This window comes from Brassica napus, chromosome C2, assembly GCF_020379485.1.
Source record: "Brassica napus cultivar Da-Ae chromosome C2, Da-Ae, whole genome shotgun sequence".
Taxonomy (NCBI): Eukaryota; Viridiplantae; Streptophyta; class Magnoliopsida; order Brassicales; family Brassicaceae; genus Brassica; species Brassica napus.
The window spans coordinates 16067902-16077039 of NC_063445.1; the positions used below are offsets into that span (position 1 = coordinate 16067902).

The 9138-nt window shown below is 30.4% G+C and overlaps 2 long non-coding RNA genes across 3 annotated transcripts; one reads left to right on the forward strand and one right to left on the reverse strand.

The window, feature by feature from the left end:
• The first annotated feature begins 169 nt into the window (after positions 1-169).
• On the forward strand, positions 170-4048 carry LOC106379344. The gene is made up of 2 exons (XR_001275981.3): positions 170-3699; positions 3766-4048. It is a non-coding gene; the product is annotated as an uncharacterized LOC106379344 (long non-coding RNA).
• Positions 3591-8066, reverse strand: LOC106379343. Of its 2 annotated transcripts, XR_007319495.1 has the most exons (3): positions 5136-5415; positions 4835-5069; positions 3591-4713 (listed from the first exon to the last, which is right to left on the reverse strand). It is a non-coding gene; the product is annotated as an uncharacterized LOC106379343 (long non-coding RNA). The 2 variants fall into 2 exon arrangements; XR_001275978.3 differs by lacking the exon at positions 3591-4713 and having other exon boundaries at positions 4787-5069; positions 5136-8066.
• Positions 8067-9138: the final 1072 nt, after the last annotated feature.

Consider the following 9138-nt stretch of genomic DNA (forward strand, 5'->3'; position numbering starts at 1 on the left):
AATTTTATGGTGTTCGTATTATATTATTTATGTAGAGATAATTTATACTTTCGATATATATGTATTTTAGCTGTAAAATGACAAAATAACACCAATTTTTTAAAAAACAATGTTTGGAAAATTAAAACTGAACTCCATTGTGAATAAAAAAATTAACAATACAATATTTATTTAAATTGATCTAATCTTATACATTCATATGGGGTTCATATTTTCGCTAAAATTTTCAGAAAAATAAACATATTATTATCTCATCAAAATGTGTCATCTTTTGTATTGGTCTAACGCAGAATTTAAGAATTTTATTAGTTTATCGTGTTTATTAATTTATCAAATAATAATTTAAAGAGTTTCTATTGTATTTGTTAGTGATTAATCAAAAAATATATAGAGAAAAATAATTTAAATATCTTATATGTAAAATTTAGGATAGATAGTTATTGAATATACTTAAAATGTCAAATATAATCTCTAGTAAACATGACAATAAACTATTTTTATATATATTTCATGTTAATTAAAAACTCAGTCTCCTGAAAATTTGGTTTTATACTGAAATTTTGATATCCAAATCGATAACTTCTGATATAGACTAAGCACGTGGATGATCAATTTTTTTTTAAAAAAAGAGGTTTTTGTTTATGTTATCGGTTCGAGCCGGATCAAACCTCAAATAGATAAATATATAAATAAATTCTTAATTATCTTAGTACAAGTAGAGGAAACAATGAGAAAAGAAAAAGATAAGGAAAATAGAGAATGAAATGGAGCAAATATTTGAATTAGTATTATCAAAGATTGACACATTCCATGATAACGTATTCTTGATGTACAAATGCTTTTTACTACTCTGATTCACATGGTGATCATCTCCAAACTCACATAGCAAAAATCTTGTTTTAAAAAAGTGGTATAGCTTGTTTTAAAAAAGTGGTATAGCCACACCATCATCGATCTAATCTTATACATTCATATGGGGTTCATATTTTCGCTAAAATTTTCAGAAAAATAAACATATTATTATCTCATCAAAATGTGTCATCTTTTGTATTGGTCTAACTCAGAATTTAAGAATTTTATTAGTTTATCGTGTTTATTAATTTATCAAATAATAATTTAAAGAGTTTCTATTGTATTTGTTAGTGATTAATCAAAAATTATACAGAGAAAAATAATTTAAATATCTTATATATAAAATTTAGGATAGATAGTTATTGAATATACTTAAAATGTCAAATATAATCTCTAGTAAACATGACAATAAACTATTTTTATATATATTTCATGTTAATTAAAAACTCAGTGTCCTGAAAATTTGGTTTTATACTGAAATTTTGATATCCAAATCGATAACTTCTGATATAGACTAAGCACGTGGATGATCAATTTTTTTTTAAAAAAAAGAGGTTTTTGTTTATGTTATCGGTTCGAGCCGGATCAAACCTCAAATAGATAAATATATAAATAAATTCTTAATTATCTTAGTACAAGTAGAGGAAACAATGAGAAAAGAAAAAGATAAGGAAAATAGAGAATGAAATGGAGCAAATATTTGAATTAGTATTATCAAAGATTGACACATTCCATGATAACGTATTCTTGATGTACAAATGCTTTTTACTACTCTGATTCACATGGTGATCATCTCCAAACTCACATAGCAAAAATCTTGTTTTAAAAAAGTGGTATAGCCACACCATCATCGATCTAATCTTATACATTCATATGGGGTTCATATTTTCGCTAAAATTTTCAGAAAAATAAACATATTATTATCTCATCAAAATGTGTCATCTTTTGTATTGGTCTAACTCAGAATTTAAGAATTTTATTAGTTTATCGTGTTTATTAATTTATCAAATAATAATTTAAAGAGTTTCTATTGTATTTGTTAGTGATTAATCAAAAATTATACAGAGAAAAATAATTTAAATATCTTATATATAAAATTTAGGATAGATAGTTATTGAATATACTTAAAATGTCAAATATAATCTCTAGTAAACATGACAATAAACTATTTTTATATATATTTCATGTTAATTAAAAACTCAGTTTCCTGAAATTTTGGTTTTATACTGAAATTTTGATATCCAAATCGATAACTTCTGATATAGACTAAGCACGTGGATGATCAATTTTTTTTTAAAAAAAAGAGGTTTTTGTTTATGTTATCGGTTCGAGCCGGATCAAACCTCAAATAGATAAATATATAAATAAATTCTTAATTATCTTAGTACAAGTAGAGGAAACAATGAGAAAAGAAAAAGATAAGGAAAATAGAGAATGAAATGGAGCAAATATTTGAATTAGTATTATCAAAGATTGACACATTCCATGATAACGTATTCTTGATGTACAAATGCTTTTTACTACTCTGATTCACATGGTGATCATATCTCCAAACTCACATAGCAAAAATCTTGTTTTTAAAAAAGTGGTATAGCCACACCATCATCGATCTATGCCAGTTCTTTAATTAAGCAATTAAGGGGGCATCAATTCATATATAAATCTATTGGGTAACACTAGTAAAAATCTTCCGCATAGCCACGGTAGTGCCAGTGTAAAATCGTGGCTTATTTGAAAAAATCACTGTTTAGCCACGGTTAGCCACAATTTTTTTAAAAGACACGATTATTCTTTTCTAGCCACGATTCAGTCACTAAATAATCATGGTTATTTTAGTAGCCACGATTTAGCTACGAAATGACAGTGGCTAATCGTTAGCCACGACTCAGCCACTTTATTTTTGTGGCTATTTAGTTTTTCTATACCCTAAACCCTAAACTTCAAAATTAAATTATACATCCTAGATACTAAAACCAAAATACAAATATAACATTTTTGAAAAACTTTAAATATAAATGTTAAATTTAAATTCTAAATATAAATTTCTTTAAAATCCATTATAAATCTTAAACCTAAACCCTTATCTTAAACTTTACATACAAAAACCATAAATCTAATGTTTTCAAACCATAAACCTTATATCATACATTAAATCACAAATATTTTAATCTAATTAAACCCAAAATTTATATATTTCAAACTCTAAAAACATTTATACTTTCAATTATTTAATCTTAACATTTACATTTAATCTTTAACAAGTGTACTCAAATCCTATTTCTCAAACTATAAACTCTATATTGTAAACATATATCATTAAACCATGAAGCATTATATCTTAAATTCAAAATATTGAAATTTAAATTGAAAATCTTATCAATTTTCTTTAGGTTATGCACTATAATCATAAGCTAACAACTAAATAATAAAAAGAAAAGAAATACTGAAATCTAATGCTAATTCCTAAACTAACTTCTCATTGGTCAAAAGAAGAAAGGAACGGATTACCCCCTGTTAGATCACAACCATTCATAAAGATCCATCGAACGGCCACAACTACACACGCTTTATATTTTTATTTTTAATTTATTTTCTTCTTCCTTCTCTTCTCTCGTCTCTGATTTTTTTCTAGATCTAAGTTTCGTTTTCACACAGATCTCTCTACCGCTCACACATCTCTCCATCTCTGCTCACAGAAGAAACATCAATGCCTCTACTCACATATCTATGTTTGTATCTTATCAGTTGTGTATGTATTTGATTTTGTTTTGATAGATGACAGATACGGAGGTGGACTGCGACGGTAACGAAGATGGAGAGACATAGATGGCTGAGGAAGAAGCGGAGGTGATACTGAATCTTTTTCGTATTTGCGTTTTTCAGATTTCGATTAATGTGTTTATTTTGTTTCAGATTTTTAAACTAGGAAGAAGAAGAAGAAGGAGAGAAGACAAAGGAAGAAGAAGAAAAGCCAAGATGAAGCTTCGCTGGCTCCTTCCAGAGCCAATATTGAAGAAGATGAAGGTGGTGCGGTGGTGCGTGTATCACCGGTGATCACGGGGGTGGGCTATTACCGGAGGAATGTTGCGCGTGGTTCATGGCCTGGTGCGCGTGGTGCTGTGCGAGGATATACATATATAATAAACATGTAATTTATAAGATTTTATATTTTATTAATAAATTATTTTATTTTTTATTCTTGTTTTTTTTTTCTTTTTTAATTTTAATAAAGCCATGGTGAGATAGTGGCTAACCGTGGTTATTTGTAGTTATGTTAGCCACGAAAAGCAGCATGGTAAAACCGTGGCTCGTAGCCACGTTTAGCCACAGTTTTTTCCAGCCACGAGGCTATAGCCACGGTAAATTTACAATCCATAAGCGTGGCTTATTTTCTTTGTAGCCACGTTTTTCTCTTCTATAGCCACTGTATTGTAGTGGCTATGCGGTGAATTTTTACTAGTGTATAATATTCATATGGAGAGAAAGAACAAAGTAAACCATTGTACAAATCAAAGTTCAGAATAGTTTTTCTCTCCGTTTTTTGATGTGTTGGTTACTCCATTTTTTAAAGATAAATATGTAAGCATCCATATGTATTGTGTGTTGATGTATACAGTATTATTATTCAAAAAAAAAATGAACCTTATTTTTTTTACTTCAATATAATTCACTAGTAAAAATTCACCGCATAGCCACTACAATACAGTGGCTATAGAAGAGAAAAACGTGGCTACAAAGAAAATAAGCCACGCTTATGGATTGTAAATTTACCGTGGCTATAGCCTCGTGGCTGGAAAAAACTGTGGCTAAACGTGGCTACGAGCCACGGTTTTACCATGCTGCTTTTCGTGGCTAACATAACTACAAATAACCACGGTTAGCCACTATCTCACCATGGCTTTATTAAAATTAAAAAAGAAAAAAAAAACAAGAATAAAAAATAAAATAATTTATTAATAAAATATAAAATCTTATAAATTACATGTTTATTATATATGTATATCCTCGCACAGCACCACGCGCACCAGGCCATGAACCACGCGCAACATTCCTCCGGTGATAGCCCACCCCCGTGATCACCGGTGATACACGCACCACCGCACCACCTTCATCTTCTTCAATATTGGCTCTGGAAGGAGCCAGCGAAGCTTCATCTTGGCTTTTCTTCTTCTTCCTTTGTCTTCTCTCCTTCTTCTTCTTCTTCCTAGTTTAAAAATCTGAAACAAAATAAACACATTAATCGAAATCTGAAAAACGCAAATACGAAAAAGATTCAGTATCACCTCCGCTTCTTCCTCAGCCATCTATGTCTCTCCATCTTCGTTACCGTCGCAGTCCACCTCCGTATCTGTCATCTATCAAAACAAAATCAAATACATACACAACTGATAAGATACAAACATAGATATGTGAGTAGAGGCATTGATGTTTCTTCTGTGAGCAGAGATGGAGAGATGTGTGAGCGGTAGAGAGATCTGTGTGAAAACGAAACTTAGATCTAGAAAAAAATCAGAGACGAGAGAAGAGAAGGAAGAAGAAAATAAATTAAAAATAAAAATATAAAGCGTGTGTAGTTGTGGCCGTTCGATGGATCTTTATGAATGGTTGTGATCTAACAGGGGGTAATCCGTTCCTTTCTTCTTTTGACCAATGAGAAGTTAGTTTAGGAATTAGCATTAGATTTCAGTATTTCTTTTCTTTTTATTATTTAGTTGTTAGCTTATGATTATAGTGCATAACCTAAAGAAAATTGATAAGATTTTCAATTTAAATTTCAATATTTTGAATTTAAGATATAATGCTTCATGGTTTAATGATATATGTTTACAATATAGAGTTTATAGTTTGAGAAATAGGATTTGAGTACACTTGTTAAAGATTAAATGTAAATGTTAAGATTAAATAATTGAAAGTATAAATGTTTTTAGAGTTTGAAATATATAAATTTTGGGTTTAATTAGATTAAAATATTTGTGATTTAATGTATGATATAAGGTTTATGGTTTGAAAACATTAGATTTATGGTTTTTGTATGTAAAGTTTAAGATAAGGGTTTAGGTTTAAGATTTATAATGGATTTTAAAGAAATTTATATTTAGAATTTAAATTTAACATTTATATTTAAAGTTTTTCAAAAATGTTATATTTGTATTTTGGTTTTAGTATCTAGGATGTATAATTTAATTTTGAAGTTTAGGGTTTAGGGTATAGAAAAACTAAATAGCCACAAAAATAAAGTGGCTGAGTCGTGGCTAACGATTAGCCACTGTCATTTCGTAGCTAAATCGTGGCTACTAAAATAACCATGATTATTTAGTGACTGAATCGTGGCTAGAAAAGAATAATCGTGTCTTTTAAAAAAATTGTGGCTAACCGTGGCTAAACAGTGATTTTTTCAAATAAGCCACGATTTTACACTGGCACTACCGTGGCTATGCGGAAGATTTTTACTAGTGTAAACATTTAATTTTGATTCGGCTTTTTAAATGTGAGATTTATTTCCTTATGAAATTTTATTTAAAAGAGACACAGATTTGGTGATTATAGGATTATATGTTTTCTACAAAAATTGCAACCCAATATATTTATAATTCTGTACGTTTGCAAAATAGCTATATATTTTGAGAAAGGGATTTGGAAAAGCAAGGTATTTCTAATCATAAAAAATTAGTTTGAAGAGTTTACAAAAGACAATAAAGGTGAGTTAGAGAAAAGCTTGCAGCCTTGCACCAAAGATATTTGATAAAACCAAACAACATGGACAAACAGTTTCTAAGCGCAAGTTATTACACTGAAATTTCATTAATATTTTACTGTTTATTGTATGGTTGTGATTCTCCAGTTTCTCTAAAAACCAATCTTCGTGTTGGTCGTCTATGATTGCAACGTTTGGCAGCTAAAACACATGAGAATTAAATTTGTTACCCCTTTTCAAATGGGATATGTTAAGCCGTGAAACAAACTTATGATGATGGTACGTGTTTCAACTTTCAACCTCTACACAACTTGTTTTTTTTTTCAATTAACCCAGACTACCCAGCCAGCTACGTTACATTCACAAAACCGTAAAATGTTACAAAAAGAAGGGAAATGATATATCTAATGGGTAAAAAGTTTTGAAATAGAGGCAACGGTCACTTCTCTTAGTTATTTATCAACTTTGTGTTTGTTTCTCTTGTGGTTTGCCTTTTAATATTTTTCTAGAGATAATTAGAGTTATGTGAACTATGTGTTGTATTTATCTTTTTTTTTTTTTTTTAACTAATGTGTTGTATTTATCTCTCAAGAAGGTTAGCGCGATAGCATGGGTTCTGTTAAGCAAAGCTGCTAAAGAGGTAGTAAGCTGCAGAAGCTTGAGAGGGGTATGGCATATATGCTTTGATTTACAACCACAATGCTTGTTAAGGAGTAATTGTTTGAATTTTCTCACTCTGGTACAAATCATAACCTTCTTGTATAGTAAATCTGATTGTCATGGGTTCTCTTCCATAGGACCAATCTTTAACCAAGCACTCTAACTAGAAAAACTGTCTTGTCCCCTTGTTCTCAGCGAGGAAGGATACATGACTCCTCTCTGTTCAGATTCTCCTTATAGGTTTTGTCTCTTGTCTTCTTTTCAATCCATTTCAGCTGATTGGTCTATCCTGAAATGTACCTGATTAACACGATTCAAGTTAACGATGAAGAAGGTAGATATCGCCAACGTGCTCTCGCATATGCTGCCACGAGTATGTAACATTTATGATCTTGCGATTGACTTCAAACCAAAACTTAGAATCCTGCTTTAGTGTTTCAAGAAAGGTTTATTTGTGTTTCAAAATTTGGTTAATTTCTGCTTAATGACTGCTTTTGTCTTCCTTGGCATAGATCGCTAGAAAGCCTCCCAGCAAAATGCCTTTGGATACATCATAAAGGAAACAACTTCAGAGGAGGATCTTGAACAACATCAGCCATATGCATAGTTTTCTCTTGTACGCGACTCTGGTCGGGCTGAGTTCATGGTGCATTCCATAGGATGAGTAGAATGCTAAGTCTATATCACTATTCTTTGTATTCTTTTTTTGTATTTTCTTATATTACAATGTTAGATATTTTCTTTAAAAAATAATTTATTTAGCATAAGTGACTGTTAGATAAAATTTGTTAACCTATTATGACAAGGTTCAGTAGTTAATCTTCTGAAAATATATAATTTTCTATTAAGAAAGGGTTCAATGAAAATGTTCAGTGGTTAATTTTTTGCTTAAGTGTATAAATTTAATAAATGTTTCTGTTATGAAATGTTTGGTTAAACCTCTGAAAAATGTACAAGATTTCTATTATAAAGAACTCAATAAAAAAGGTCAATGGTTTTTTTTTAACGCTGGATAATTATGTTATTACAATTATGAAAAATATTACAGACAATTCTATCAGCCGTACGAGGATTCACGTCTGACTAAATCGCCTGAGCCGTCCTATGAGATCCATGCTTGACGGTACTCCTTGCGTCATGCTGCAAATCTCTTGTAAGTCTTTTCTCCTTTAATTCAATGGTTATGCTTCTGAAAAGATATCCCGAGTAATTATGTCATACCTAAAATTCCTTGAAACTAATAAGCACATCTCTTGTTTACTTCTTGAGTTTTTTACACCTATGGACACTTTCTCACTTTTCAATTATTCTATAGGACACTTAGTGCTTTAAACACACTTTCTCATATCAAAAAGACTGACTCTTATTACCCTAAACTTTATTCTTTTTTTTATTGCTTTTATGTTTTTAATATAAAAGTTGTTTTCTTCTCATCACATGAATCTCTCTCTTCTTATTATTCCACTTAATGTTTTCATTTACTTTTATCTCAAATTCTAAAATGTATTAAATAAAAATAATTGTCATAATAAATTATACATAAAATTCTCTATCTTTTAAGATCTATTTTCATATATATATTAACTTGTAAGCAAAATTAAGTGTGGACGTGGACACCAAAACGTGGAGAGTAGAGTTATATACTAGTTGTGGACATAGACATCTTAACACGGAGGTCGTTGGCTGATACCTTTAAGAGCTTATTCTTCGCCATAGTCTCCGAAAAGGAAAAACCCACATAACCATGTTTCCACCGTTACTCCCACCGTCACCATCACCGTCACCGGCACCGCCGAGGCCACCACCACAATCGAGCGGTTCCAACTCGCTAAAAATCTCATTTTTGGATGCTGAAGATTCACCATGTGACCACATCCAATCCAACATAACTAGCTCTCGATCTCTGATAAGACAACTCTTATCGAGCTCCA